Source organism: Gymnoscopelus microlampas (genome assembly GCF_963454915.1).
Source record: "Gymnoscopelus microlampas genome assembly, chromosome: 7".
Taxonomy (NCBI): Eukaryota; Metazoa; Chordata; class Actinopteri; order Myctophiformes; family Myctophidae; genus Gymnoscopelus; species Gymnoscopelus microlampas.
Window position 1 is genome coordinate 23,686,004 of NC_139944.1, and position 15,433 is coordinate 23,701,436.

General features: G+C 42.8%; 1 protein-coding gene across 1 annotated transcript in view; it reads right to left on the reverse strand.

Moving 5' to 3' along the window:
* Positions 1 to 15,433, reverse strand: part of vgll4b (vestigial-like family member 4b) — a 52,163-nt gene that overhangs the window by 33,997 nt on the left and 2,733 nt on the right. The gene's annotated exons all lie outside the window — the stretch shown is intronic.

Here is a 15,433-nt window from a genome sequence, read left to right on the forward strand (position 1 = left end):
CAACAACAAAAGTCATCTTTACTGTCTTTACTATTGAGTTACAAATGGCACAATTAACACTGAGGTGTTAGGTTACACTCAGAGAGTATACAAAGTGTACTTATTACTTTGCTGTGTAAATTGAGATAATGGAAAATCAAAAGTAAATTAAGTTAAGTGAAGTCAAAACAATAGTGCAAAGTACTGTTGTCTTCATCACTTATCTGTTATCTTATATTATATGATATAGTGCTGTATGGTACTGTGTGTGTGTGTGTGTGTGTGTGTGTGTGTGTGTGTGTGTGTGTGTGTGTGTGTGTGTGTGTGTGTGTGTGTGTGTGTGTGTGTGTGTGTGTGTGTGTGTGTGTGTGTGTGTGTGTGTGTGTGTGTGTGTGTGTGTGAGAGAGAGAGAGAGAGAGAGAGAGAGAGAGAGAGAGAGAGAGAGAGAGAGAGAGAGAGAGAGAGAGAGAGAGAGAGAGAGAGAGAGAGAGAGAGAGACACACACAGTGTCTTTGTTCTGCTCAGGCTCTCTGTGGGATTGAGTAACTCTACTAAGGTGATTAACGGTTATACAACAGGTTGGTTAAATTCCACTCTATTCTCCATAGGGACAAGGTACACACATAACATAACCTATAGTGCACTACTAAAGCCTGATTTACACTTTGCCGTATGATGGGTTGCAGCGCATTGTAAGCTTGGAGATCTGTTATTTTCGGTGTGTGACTCTGTCATAAGAGTATAAAGTAAGCATAACCTTTCAACTTTCCATTTCCATAGTGCTCTTTCTTTCTCTCTCCCTCCCTCTCCCTCTCCCTCTCTCTCTCTCTCTCTCTTTCGTGGAGTGTCAAATGAAGTAGAGTGTTTTGAGGGATCAGGACTACGGTTGTGATTTGAGGAAAGAGAGGGTAAGGTAGCACAGAATAAATTATGGAACGCGTTCCTGTAATTAACTCTAGAATGCTGAAAGTAAAACTGCAACAGCTAAAAAAAAAACACCTCTGCCTCTCCGGTCCAGTCTACACCAACCTGCTGATTAAATATGAAATGATGTCAGTCTCAGCTGAAAGGAGCTGGAGGGACACATCTGAGTTCATGTCTCGTTTCATGTCATTTCTTCATTCTGACACATACTCAAAGGTACTCACTCCTGTAACTGTTCATGCACCTTCATTTGTGAACCAAATGCATAGATGCTTGAAGGCTTGCTGGCCATTTCTTTCTTTCTTTCAGCAATTTAGACATTTTGGCATAAGTCCCATTTAATGTCAACCTCATTCACCTGCTCTGCTTTGGTGCCATGCCTGGCCTGCCTGTCAGTCCATTTATCTTGTCTATTTATTGACCTGATCCATCTGAATTGTGCAGACACGGCAGTGCCAAACAGAGTGGATGTCCCGTGGCGTTGTGCGCTGCTCTGAGCAGGTCTGGGCTGCTCCAGGGAGAGGGTGTGTCTAGGTAATAACATCGCAAAGGGCAGGCGGGTGATTCATCCTTACGCTTTATGAACCCGGTGCAGTGTTATGATACAAACACTACCAGACACAGAGAGAGGGCAGATTAAAGGAAAGACACCTACACTGATTCCCTCCGTCCATTTCTTCCTCCTTACCTCCCTACTTCCTTCCCGCCATTGTAAGGGTTCCTTGTCATAGCTTTTGATATTATGACCGACAGTATGTGATTCAAATGGAGCTTTACATTCTTTTTGAAGTTCTTCAGTGTTTATTTTGAAATTTGAGTTTTTGCAAAGACGTCACTATAATACTTTGTACGCCATTGTATGACAGTGTCATGCGTCTACAAGCTCATAATGTGTTGCAACTACAGTATGTATTAATCAGACTTTACAGGCATCTTTTTGATTTGGAAGCTGTTTAGAGAGTTTCACAGATCTTGTTTTTCCATCGACAAATGCTTGTGGACATGTTCAAAACAACATAGAGGCTAAAACACAAACTGGATTGTGTCTTTACATTTCCTGCCTCAGCCACCTGAGAGCAAACAGAAGCTCCGTTTTCGGTAAGTGTACAGCATACAGTATTACTACGCATTCAGTGGAGGAATTACGCAACTGTAATAAGACACCGTTACCTGAGGTTGCATGAGAGGGCTTGGTATGAAAGGATCACACACACACACACACACGCACACGCACACGCACACACACACACACACACACACACACACACACACACACACACACACACACACACACACACACACACACACACACACACACACACACACACACAAATGAATGGGAAATATCGGGTTGCTATACAAAACAATGAGAACAACAAGTGATTATATAGAAGTGGATCTATGTTATGGCTTCCCACCTGTGTCTGTGTGTGTGTGTGTGTGTGTGTGTGTGTGTGTGTGTGTGTGTGTGTGTGTGTGTGTGTGTGTGTGTGTGTGTGTGTGTGTGTGTGTGTGTGTGTGTGTGTGTGTGTGTGTGTGTGTGTGTGTGTGTGTGTGTGTGTGTGCGCGCGCGTGTGTGTGTGTGTGTGTGTGTGTGTGTGTGTGTGTGTGTGTGTGTGTGTGTGTGTGTAAACCAGATGGTAATAGGTGGGAACTGGGAAGCCTCTCAACTTTCAACAGAAGCCAAACTGTGTTCTGTGCAGCATGTGTGTTGCATTCAATTGATTGATAAGAAGACCAAAACCCATCTCACACTATGAACATTGAAATGCATGTAGAGCACTTCTTGCAATGCTCACAGCAAGAGCATACACATATTTTGAACGTGCAAAAAACAGTCTGCATGCGATTTATCTTCAGGATGACATTGACCAGAAAGACATAATGTTTCTGCTCAGGTTGCTGCAATGGAAAGGAATTTCTTTTTTTCCTTTTTTAAAATTCCACAACACATTTCCATTTCTTTGGTTGGTTACTGTTCCTAGGTGAAAACATACAAAACAAACATGTCCCCAGCACTGGTACTAAAGCACACTGTTTTTACAGGACCGATGACAGGACTACTACTGTAGCTACTATGTCAACATTCTCAAGGGCCTTCTTGCACTGCCTGTGTAATGTTATCACTGGTCAGTCTGGTGTGCCAGTAGCAGACCAGACTTACCAAATGTAATCCAGGCTGTAATGACAGAGATAAGATGGCTAGAGCTGCAGTGGGTGCAAAGTGCACACCGTGAAGCATAACCTCTAACCCGTGGCTTGTTTGAGCTAGCTAGCGGTCTATCCTCCTCTACCTAACTCCACTCCATGATGTTCATATTCATATCCACTGTATCCTCTCCCTACACCAGAGATTCCCAACCTGATATAAGAAAAATAACTTTAAAAAAAGAAAAGTATTTCTTCTATATTCTTTCTTTAAAACCTTTAAAAAATGTATTTTTTTGTGATACAGATAAATAGAAACTTGAAGTATACTATGTTAGTTCCAATTATTCAAGCCGGAACACAATCAATTGATCGATCATTAAAATAAACTGCATGCAGCCCACCCATCTGACCACTAACAGTGCCATGTAAGTGGTTAGATGGGTGGGAAACAATTGGCGTATGCTTGCACAGAAATTGTGCACATGCTCTGGATTTTGAAAATCATGTTATCTTTGACTGATTATATAAATTAGGCCTTACTCTTTCCAACAATCTTGAACCACTTCCTATAGTGTTCACATTCATCACGACTACCTTCCTTCAATATCGCTTGCTAATTATCTCTCTCACTGTCTCCCTTCCAGACAGTCTTACACACTAATATCCTGCTTCCATCTTCTCTACCCATCTAAGCTGTATTACCTCATTTCCACCAACAAACCTAGTGCTGGTTCTCTGCTGGTGCTAGAGCCAGTTTGCAGTTGGATCAACTTGTAAACCCTCTAAGAACTGGTTTGGCTATTGAGCAACATCATTAAGTTTACTGCTGAAAACGCTCAGAATATCCATAGCTTGGAAAAAGATATTCAGGATCGGGACAGCCCTAGAACATTTCTCTGCTGCTTTTCGGGCACGTACACAACAACATCATTGTAGTAATTGTTCCTTTCTGTGGGCTTCCCATATCCGAAAAAGTTGGATAATCCCACCCCCCCACCCCGCCGCTCTCGTAAGCGGTTCTTGTTTCTAGACTAGCAAAGAGTGGTGCCACTCTGGAACCAGGTTTTCTGGCCAAGAGTCAGTTCTTTTGCTGACAAGACACTTAGAACTGAGTTCGAACTGGGTTTGAACTGGCCCTTAAAATGGCTTGGTGGTGGAAAAGTGTGACCAATATTACCCCATACACATGATGACATTTATGTTCGAAATCTGCGATGTTTCCTTTTAAGATAAATGTGTTATTACAGAATGGAATGGAACACAAGTCTGACAATACGTATATCTAAGTCACGCAATTTATCTGCATTAGCAAGGAGTCAAATGTGTCATTCTGAGTCTGACCATTACCTGCAAGCTTCTGCTGTATGTCAGACAACAGGCTTTGCACAACCACCATTCTTACCATGCCAATGTGTAGAACCAGCCCTGCCTGGCAACGCTCACATTTCACCAACACAACCTTATCACCACATGCCAAGGCTACACATATACATTGCTCTCACATTGGGGGTTCATACCACTTTATACCAAGTAGTCGACAAATTCCACTTGAACGTCTTCTGAACTAAGGACAAAGATGTCTTTTCAAAAATTGGTGGTCCATGGTGTCCTGTGCCAAAAATAATAATTCTACAAACTCATAACGCGTCACGCTGCAACGTGTTGTGAGCATGTAGATCGACTATTTTCAGCCAGGGATACCATTGTTTACTAAATATTAAACAGTTTTAACTACTCTTCAACTAGATTTTAATGGGTGGGGAATCCTTTTCACAATGATATGGGACATGTCTGACTAATGTTATGGAAACATTATTTGGAAAGAATGCTTAAAGAACTAAATACATGTGCCATAAAAGCACTTTATATTTTAAATGGCACCTTCATTTGAGGGACGTGCTCCGTTTCCCCCCTGAGGATACAGTTCATTAGTGCCAACTCAGCAGTCATCAAAGTCGACTCCCTTCACATGATACACAATGTGTTGGCAGTAGTGCTCGTTACTTTTACGAGGAAGAGCTTTATTTCTGCCAGAGGTATCGCACGTTTGTCCATGTGAGTAACTATGGTGACTGCTATCAAAATGAGAGGAATGTCAAGCATGTGTGGCCTACATGCCTCTGAGGAAACCCAGCAGTGCCGTGTGGGGCTGGCAAGCGGCATACCGATGCATGGCATTTTCTGGGCCAGCATTATTATGGATTAGACTACAGGGGTTCCTTAAACAATGTCAGCTCAGGGCCAAAATGTAAGGAATGCACCCTTGCCCTGAAGTCCAAGCTCATTAACAAAGGTAGGCTATGACGGCAAAATGTCTCTGAATAAGTGTCCGGCTTGAGTTTGAATAAGGTGGGTGTTTTGTGTTCTTGACTAGATGACTACACTCGCAATATTCTGTCCTGGATAGATCACTCAGTTGTGATAACTGATTACAATTACATTAAAAACAAAACATTGATCACAATGAACAGTAAGCGCAAAACACTGACAATTGTCATGTTAATAGATAGGGAAGGCTAAATGGGTAGAACTGAAAGGAGAAAGATTGACTAAAAGTAAAAACCAACAAGTACAAAACATTATTTAAATGCATTATACTGAAAAGAGTCAAAATACTGACAAAAACAATGTGTAGAAAATATACAGACTGGGATATAAAAAGCAAAACAAGAGCTGATAGTGTTTAGTCTTGTGACTTGCACTGTGACCTCTTGACCTCTGACCTTTGGCCTTCTGACAAGGATTGACCTCTGTCTCACTGCTCTTAATGGCCACCCACTGGACCCTAAGTGGCTACCCAACAACAGGCTACCCATGCAATAGCAATGATGCAAGTGAGAATGTGTGTGTGTGTGTGTGTGTGTGTGTGTGTGTGTGTGTGTGTGTGTGTGTGTGTGTGTGTGTGTGTGTGTGTGTGTGTGTGTGTGTGTGTGTGTGTGTGTGTGTGTGTGTGTGTGCGTGCGTGCGTGCGTGCGTGCGTGCGTGCGTGCGTGCGTGCGTGCGTGCGTGCGTGCGTGCGTGCGTGCGTGCAAGAGTGTGCGTGCAAGAGCGTGTGCGTGTGCGAGAGTGAGAGAGGGTGGCGACCTTGCTGCAGACAGGAGAAAAGAGAGTTAGCCTAAATTGGAGAAAGGCATGACTGGACAGACCCAAAAGGAGGGTGAATAAGGGAATAAGGGAATGGTGGTAATGGGCTGTGGACAAGAAGAGAGCTGGCTGACAGGAATAGCAGTGAATGGGGTTACAGCCAGGGCTGTTTTCCTCTCATCATGATACATACAGTTCAATATGCTAGGGTGGGAGGGGTCCATACCTCTGCTTTTGATATCCCCATCTGGTTATTCATGTTTTAATCATAAACAGGGATATGTTTTATCCCTGCTTCTGGTCAGACTGAATTTATGCATATACAGTCTGATATGTTTGATATTTATGTTTTATAATATCATAGTTAAAGGTAGGGTAAGTGATATTTTTTGGTTAAAACAAAAAGTATTTTGTTAAAAGGTTAAAGCACTATATTCTGATAGTAATCATTGCTATAAAGTGTTTGTTCAGTAACAGAAGTCTCCCCATCTCTCCAGCTCTTTCATAAACAGAAAATACATTTTCCGGTAGGTGTCAAAATCTCAGCCAATCAGGAGAAAGTACCCATTTTTAAGCTTCATTTTTATAGTGTTCCAGTTCCAATTTTGCCTGCTCATTTCTTAGTGTCATCACTTCCAATTTCACTTGTTTAATCTGTATCCTGATTGAGTTCTCTATCCAGATTGGATAAAATTGGAAATGAAACTGAAACTGAAACGAAAATACATTTTCTGTTTTATAAAGAGCTTGAGAGACAAGGAGACTCCTTTTACTGAACAAACACTCTTTAGCAATGAGTACTATCATAATATAGAGCTATTTAACACTTATTTTAACCAAAGAAAATCACTTACCCTACCTTTAACTAAAAATGGCTGTTAACCACAATACACAATTTTGGTCAAATCTAAAATGTTCCACCAAAACAAATTTAATTTAAAAGAAATAGCAAAAAATAGCAGATCTACAACCTACATCAGCAATACAGGCTCCTCAGCTATTTTTCAAGAACCCCTTCCCACCACATATCGCAAATCATAAATCAGTGCCAGTGATTTGCCAGGAATTGAAAATCTACTTGAGCAACAACGAAGCACATATCAATGTGTCACTTCTGCCCATCTGTACATTGCTTTAACTCAGTCAACTCTGTGAGAACATTAGACCACTGATAAAGGCTTCACTGATAATCGAGGAGATTTATCTGCTGTAGAATCCTTGACCTACAGGGCATGCGCGTGCGCACGCACACACACACACACACACACACACACACACACACACACACACACACACACACACACACACACACACACACACACACACACACACACACACACACACACACACACACACACACAGTAAATGATTAATACAAAAGAACTTCAGTGGATGACATCAGTGTCTGCCACCCATCGTTTTAAGAGGGCAATAGATAAGGACAGATAATACAGACACACACATCTAGGCATGTATGATGTCAACTGAATTTATTTTACACACACAAACATGCACATCACACAACTAGACAATAACAATCCAGACCAAGACTGTAGAAAGTCCCCTTCCCATGAACTTACTCACTCACTCTTACGTGTGCGCACGCACGCACGCACGCGCGCACGCACGCACGCACGCACGCACGCACGCACGCACGCACGCACGCACGCACGCACGCACGCACGCACGCACGCACGCACGCACGCACGCACGCACACACACACACACACACACACACAGTCACACATACACATGCACCCTCACTCTTTCTCAGATTCACACACACTACAATAGGAATGGTATGGGGGCAAACAACTTAAAGTTCACAGGAAAATGTCTGTATTGTGAAATGTACCGTTTCATGTATACAGTATGCATGTCTGACACAATACAGCGGGCTATAGAACTTCCTTCCTGGAACGACTGAACTCCACTGTGAAACAAACCACAAAAGAATGGAATCACGTGGATTTCGGGATCCACATGGGAACGGCGTGGCTCCAATGTGGATCTCGGACTCCATGTGGCCTGCCTAGGACTTCAGTCATCTATGACGTCAGTCGTCATTGGTTCCCAAACTTTAACATTTTAAGGACCCCCATAACTCTGGGAGTGTATCCTGTAAGAGTCCATTTGGAAACCCCCTCAAGGAACCCTGAGGGTCCCTGTCTGGACCCCACTTTGAGAACCACTGGTCTAGACTGTGACTTTAGAGACCCATTGACTTCCATTATAAAGTTATAGTTAGATATTTCAAGAAGAATAAAACATTGCACTGTGTGCATACAAAGTTTAGCGCTGAGCTGTCCAGCGGGTTGCGAGATAAGCACCGGACACACAGACAGACTCACAGACACAGACCTACCCACTTACTAGCCTCCTGCAGAATGCAGACAGAGCCACACCATAACATTTTAAAGGGAATGGACAGCATTTGGTCACTGGGCAAAATCAGACACAAGAACAAATACATGAATAATTCTGTGAACATAAAGAGAAATAAAGGTTCAGTTGATCGTGCTTGCTTACATTCCTCTAGTCTAGTATCCATGGAGAAATGTATTAATCCAAGTGTATCAGTGTGACCAGAAAAGACATCCGAACAACCAGAAGTGCAAAAGAAAATGTTCATTTTCATAGATTCCGGCAGCTTGTAGAGGAAAACCATTTCAACAATGTCATTAACTACATGAAGCTTATTCTGGGTTGAATAGCGGATCTACAGGCTCACAACGTGTTGCTCTACAATGTGTTGTAGATCCACTATGTTTGGTGGAGATATTAGTCTAGAGGGGGAAAAGGAGTGGAGGGGACCCCGGGCAACTAAGTATACATGGTTTAAGTGGTTATGGATGGTTACGATCAACTAGGAAAGTGCTTTGGAAACAGAAAAGAAAAAAATCTTAAACTGTATGAGAAATGTTTAAGCGGAAGTAGTGTGTAATCAGAAGTCCAAATAGAAAAAGTGCTCCTCGGAGCACAGGTCTCCGCCAGGTCAGGTACGTTATTGTGGCCTCCTGGTGGCGCTATAATAGGCCAATGTGAAAGGGGTGTCATTTCTTCTTAGGCTTTTCACGGCAATCAGACACTGCATTCATGATTTGAGGCTTTTGTTCCAAAAATGTGTTTTGCTAAGATTAGACCTGCTGGTGGCGCTATAACAGGCCAATGTGAAAAGGGTGGCATTTCTTCCTCTGCCTAGTGGGAATGTGCGTGTGAAATTTCACGGAAATCGCACACTGTGATCATGATTTGAGACATTTTGTTCAAAACGGACCAATCCTGCAAACTTTGGCCAACCTTAGCCAATGAGGATGGAATATGGAAAATCGGACAGATCCGTGTTGATCACATGACTATAGAGATAATGTGTACCGATTTGCATGACGTTTGGATAAAATCTGTAGGAGTAAATGGATTTTGCACAAATCGGCCTCCTGGTGGCGCTATAACAGGGCTATGTGAGAAATTTGGGGCAGAGGTTCTGAATTGGCATCCAGGGAGTGTGTGTGCACAGTTTCGGAGCGAGCAGGCCAACGGTGCCGGAGATTAGCTGGTCAAAGACAGATGGACGGACGGACGGACGGACGGACGGACAGACAGGGGGTAAAACATACTCTCTTGCCATGCCTTACGGCCTGGCGGAGACAACCAGGGGAGCTTCTATACAGATTTCCTTCTTCAATGCAGATAAGACTGGAATGACTGGGAGGATATACAAAACGTTTCACGGGAGGCTGACATAAACCAGATGGAGAGCACAGAAAAATCCTGAGGGTCAATTTATCTCTGAAAGGGTATAGAAAATTGACCTGGAAGGGATTTGACTGTGTCCTGCTGCCCCTGTACCATATGTATCACGTTGTCACTGTTCAGTCTGGTTCTTCAGCAGCACCACCTTAGTCATTGTAATCCAGGCTCTGGTGACAGGGAGCTGTCAGAGACACTGAGGCTGGAGGGCACGACAGCCACTCCTAGCTCAACGCTCAAGAGGGTTAGTTTACATCACACCCGCTCCCCAACTCCTCCACCTCACCCACAGGCATGACGCTCAGCTCACATTACATCCCATCCTGGCAGGAATACAGTGGTGCTCAGTACCAAGGAACTTCAACCAGGAAGTGCCGTCATTTTCTTTTTTTTACGTAAACTTGTTTGTGAAAGATTTGGACAACATTTGAGCCAGTCGCACACACATGAAATATATACATGTTGAAGGAATTTACCCCAGCTAGGCTTTTCCAATATGAAAATCCACCAAGGGTGGCATTTAATTGCAACCTATTCAAACCAAAGTAAAGACACAGACTCCAGAGTTTTAACCACTTAAATTGTTTCCTGTACATCAAATAGCGAAAATAGCACATCTACAAGCTGACGCGTTGTGATGCGTTTTGACCGAATGTGCACCTATTTTTGCCAAATATTGGCCTATTGTGACATGCCCAGAATAGAGACGCTAGGGTTCATGTGGTTGAAAGACCGTAATAAAAATGCAACCAGGATCACATTCCTACCCATCCTCCTCATGATACATTTAAGATCAGATTACCTGTGCACCTGTCCGATCCTTAAGGCAGATATTGACAGAAATTGGACCACATTTAGCCCTACTTAGGCAATGTTACACTAATTTAGACAATGGAGAACTTGGTTCTTACTCCCATTAAGGTAGGATCGGATTTACTTACTACCACTCAGGGTCAGTTAGCCAAGCCTTGCTTGTCAGGGCAAGGCTTGGGTAAAGAAAACTGTACAATTTTCTGTGTTACTCTGCCGCCGGATTTAATGGGCTACTTCGCTCAGACCAAACACTCACCCAGACCTAGGAAAAGACTGGTGATGTTTGAACACACCATGGAAACATAAGGGAGAAATGGAGAGAAAACAAGCGAGAGAGACAGAGAGAGTGTTAGGTAAGTGCCCCCTTTACAGTGTGTGTGTGTGTGTGTGTGTGTGTGTGTGTGTGTGTGTGTGTGTGTGTGTGTGTGTGTGTGTGTGTGTGTGTGTGTGTGTGTGTGTGTGTGTGTGTGTGTGTGTGTGTGTGTGTGTGTGTGTGTGTGTGTGTGCGCGCGCGCGTGCGCGTTTTGATATACAGAGTTAAGCCTAGTTCAGAACAATGATTTGCGACTAAACCGTTTTAAGCCCGATTTATACTTCATCGTATGACAGTGTCACATGCAGAAAATAGCAGTGCTACAGGCTCTCAAAGTGTTGCAGTGCGACACATTGTGAGCTTGTATATCAGCTATTTTCAGCCCACAATGCTGTTGTAAGATAGCGTGTAAATTAAGCATTAGAGCATTGCAGAGAAGAATTACAATGGCCTGAATAATAACCCCTTAATTGTACAAATGATTTCAACTTATAACAAATAGACTATTATAATGGGCTCAAAGGATCTTTATAATAGAAATGAAGGAAAAGCTTTTGTGACAGAGTAATTATGTATGTCATTTATAGTACCATATTTCAAGTGAAAACAGGGGTACTTTGAACTAAACGTTTTGAATTACTTACATTTTCCATATCAATGTAAATGGCAGTTTAACCTAACACTCAAGATTGTGTAAAACTAGTGCAGCAGTAACAGCATGCCATGTGTATATAGATGAACTGTGGCTGTTACCTGGGATTGGCCGTTGAGTTCTCACATTACAACTTGTTGTTGGTAATTTTGCCAAATATTTTTTCCAGAACCTATGAGTCAGTGAGCTGCGTGTGTGTGTGTGTGTGTGTGTGTGTGTGTGTGTGTGTGCGTGCGTGCGTGCGCGCGTGCGTGCGTGCGTGCGTGCGTGCGTGCGTGCGTGCGTGCGTGCGTGCGTGCGTGCGTGCGTGCGTGCGTGCGTGCGTGCGTGCGTACGTGCGTACGTACGTGCGTGTACGTGCGTGTGTGCGCATGCGTGCATGCGTGTTTTCAAAACAAACAAGCAGGAAATGTGTGTATTCATACTGTATGTTTTGTGTGTGTGTGTGTGTGTGTGTGTGTGTGTGTGTGTGTGTGTGTGTGTGTGTGTGTGCATGCGTGTACAGGGGTAGAGCAGAAAGCCCTTTAGTAGCCCACCACCTTGTCCTGGGACCAGTTAGTGGTTCCTGTTAAGAACAAAAGACACTAACAGTACGTGTAGTGGCTGTAGAGTCAGACTACTAGTACTATTAACTGTGTCACAGAATTCCGACTAAAGCTTAATATATATATATATATATATATATATATATATATATATATATATATATATATAATTCATACATCGAAACAGAGTTATAATTCTGGACTATATTTCCCAAATCATGTAATCTTGTGATACGAATATTTCACGCATTGTCCGATTGGCGTGAAACTTTGGACACTAACTCCCAGTAGCCTAAGGAAGATCTGGCACTCAAAAATGTTTCAGATCTACCTCATGGTGGCGCTATAACAGGGCACGGCCCTGGGTGCAATCCGGCCTAGTGGGGATCTACACTCCGAAGAGCACACTTTTCTAGTTTAGAAAATGCTCGAGCACTAATGCAGAACAGAATCCACACATCAGTGTAAAATAGATGCTGAGATGCAGATGATGCTGTGAAACTTCTATATGTGATGTACAGTACAATGGAAGGGGTAGAATGCTTCGGCAAAGTGCTTGGTGTATCTGTATTCATGGTCCATTACAGTAAATTACTAGAACAGAGCAATAATCTTTTTCTTCTTATTTTTTTTTCTTCAAGGAATCAAACAGGATGGTCCAGTGTGGACATGAATACATCATGCAAGATTAAAGGATGGTACCACTCATCATGACAGTCAGTGGAGTGCTGACCTAAGGTCAGGTTAAAAAAACAAAAAACAAACAGGTTATGTCCCTGTGCTGTGATAATCCTACTCGATGCTCCTTTAACCACATGAACCGTAGCATCACTATTCTGGGCATGTCATAATAGGAGAACATTCTGCAAAAAATAGGTGAACATTCCGCAAAAACAGCAGATCTACAAGCTCACGTGTCCCAGTGTAAGCTTGTAGGTCAACAAAGTATATAGGGTTTAGGTGGTTAAGGAAGCCATACTTAACCCCTATTAGCTGTGGTGTTACAGTCTCACTATACTGTGTGTATTTACTATGTGCGTGTATTAATTATTTTGTTAAAAATGTGTTACTGTATATAGCTTCTGGACTAGAACTCCTATTCTGACCACTTTGAGCTGGACCCAGTAGAGGGATCCTTCTGGGACATTGGACTGGTTTCCACAACAGAGCCAAAGAGAGCAAACCAGAGCCATTACAATTTCTTACATTACTCAGCCAACATAAAAAAACTAATTGGGATTATTTTTGTAATTCACAACTATGTAACAGAGACGAATTATCAGCAGGGTTGTAGTGTTAAATAATGTTGGTTTTATTTTATTTTTTAATGATAGACATACTAAACATACTACTCTGCCACCATAATGTGGAATGCCCTGTCATGTGAATCACTGGCTTCTTTCAAAACTGTCCTGAAAAAGCATCTGTCAGAAAATATTTTGAATCCCCTTGAAATGAGGGGTCATACACTACCGCCAATTTCCTTTTTTCTTTTTGTTTCTTTTTCTCCTCTGTAAATATAGCTATTTGTATTTGTTGACAACATGTATTAATGTGTTAATATTCTATGCTCTGCTGATGAATTGAATTAAGGACCACAATGGAAACAAGTCCACAGAACTTTTGTGTTATCCTTTTAGCCCAAGTGTTTTTACTGTACCATTCAATCAATCAATCAATCAATAGACTCTGACAAGCTGTGCGTAAAAATGGTCATAATTGTTAGGCTTCTCTAGTCTAGAGTATGGCATGTGCTTTGCCAGTAAGTATTACTCAGGCATTCCAAAGGTTTGTCATAAGTTAAAACAAACTTCAAAATTCCTAAATCAGCAATGGCTGCCTGTGGCTTTGACTTACTGGGCGAGTGTTTAGTTGGCAAACAAGCTAACTTAACTGGTTGGCTGTCTAAGTATTTAGCTGGCTGGTTGGTTGGTTGGCTGGCTGGCTGTGTCTTCTGCTCTATTATGGAAACTGGTCGAGTGCATTGTTTTTAGACAAAGGGCCCATGCACAACCCACAACAAAAAGTGACATCAGCGCAGAGGAAAAAAACAAAAACACCGCAGGGGAGCGAGGGAGGGAGGGAGGGAGGGAGGAAGGAGGACAAGTGGGCTCCCATGTCATTTTACTCAGAGCGGCAAGGAAGCTGATATTCGGCTAAACCCAAGCATTACGGTTCTAACTGTCACAGCCAATCTATACAAAGTCCTACAAAAGACATGCAGTACCATCTGTGAAACTGACTGTCCCCATGAAACAAACATTTAAACTCCTGGAACTTGGAACTCTCTAAAACATTGCTTTTCTCATTCTGACAAACCAACAGTAACAACACTTCCCTCGACTGGAGCTACAATAATAGGTGCATCACACAAATGCACCCTTTAAAGTTCATAAAGCCAAAACAATCATAAATTCAACTACCTCCTCTCTCCACCCCGCACAGCCAACACTTCAATTGTAAATACACTGCAAAGGACTATCTTCCATTAGGAATTCATTGCGTGTTCACTGTTCAGACAAAGTGCACTGCTGGCTGTGGAGTAAAAGCCTGCTGGGACAGATTGGCCTTTTTCTACTTAATCTCGGAAGGAATTCTTTTTTTTTTTTGCAGCAACACCAAAAACTCCTCAGATGATTAGGAGAGGAGAGAGAGAGAGAGAGAAAGAGAGAGAGAGAGAGAGAGAGAGAGAGAGAGACAGACAGACAGACAGACAGACAGACAGACAGACAGACAGACAGACAGACAGACAGACAGACAGACAGACAGACAGACAGACAGACAGACAGACAGACAGACAGACGGAGGAGGGGTACATGAGGGGAGTGTGTGTGTGTGTGTGTGTGTGTGTGTGTGTGTGTGTGTGTGTGTGTGTGTGTGTGTGTGTGTGTGTGTGTGTGTGTGTGTGTGTGTGTGTGTGTGTGTGTGTGTGTGTGTGTGTGTGTGTGTGGGGGTGTGTGTGTGTGTGAGAGAGAGAGAGAGAGAGAGAGAGAGAGAGAGAGAGAGAGAGAGAGAGAGAGAGAGAGAGCAAGGGAGTTGAGTTGCAGACACATGGACAGAAGAGAACGTGAGAGATAAGACAGCGAGAGAGTATGTAGGAGAAGGTTGGACAGAAAGAGCAAGAAGGACAGACGGTGAGAGATAGAAATAAAGAGAGAGAGAGAGAGAGAGAGAGAGAGAGAGAGAGAGAGAGAGAGAGAGAGAGAGAGAGAGAGAGAGAGA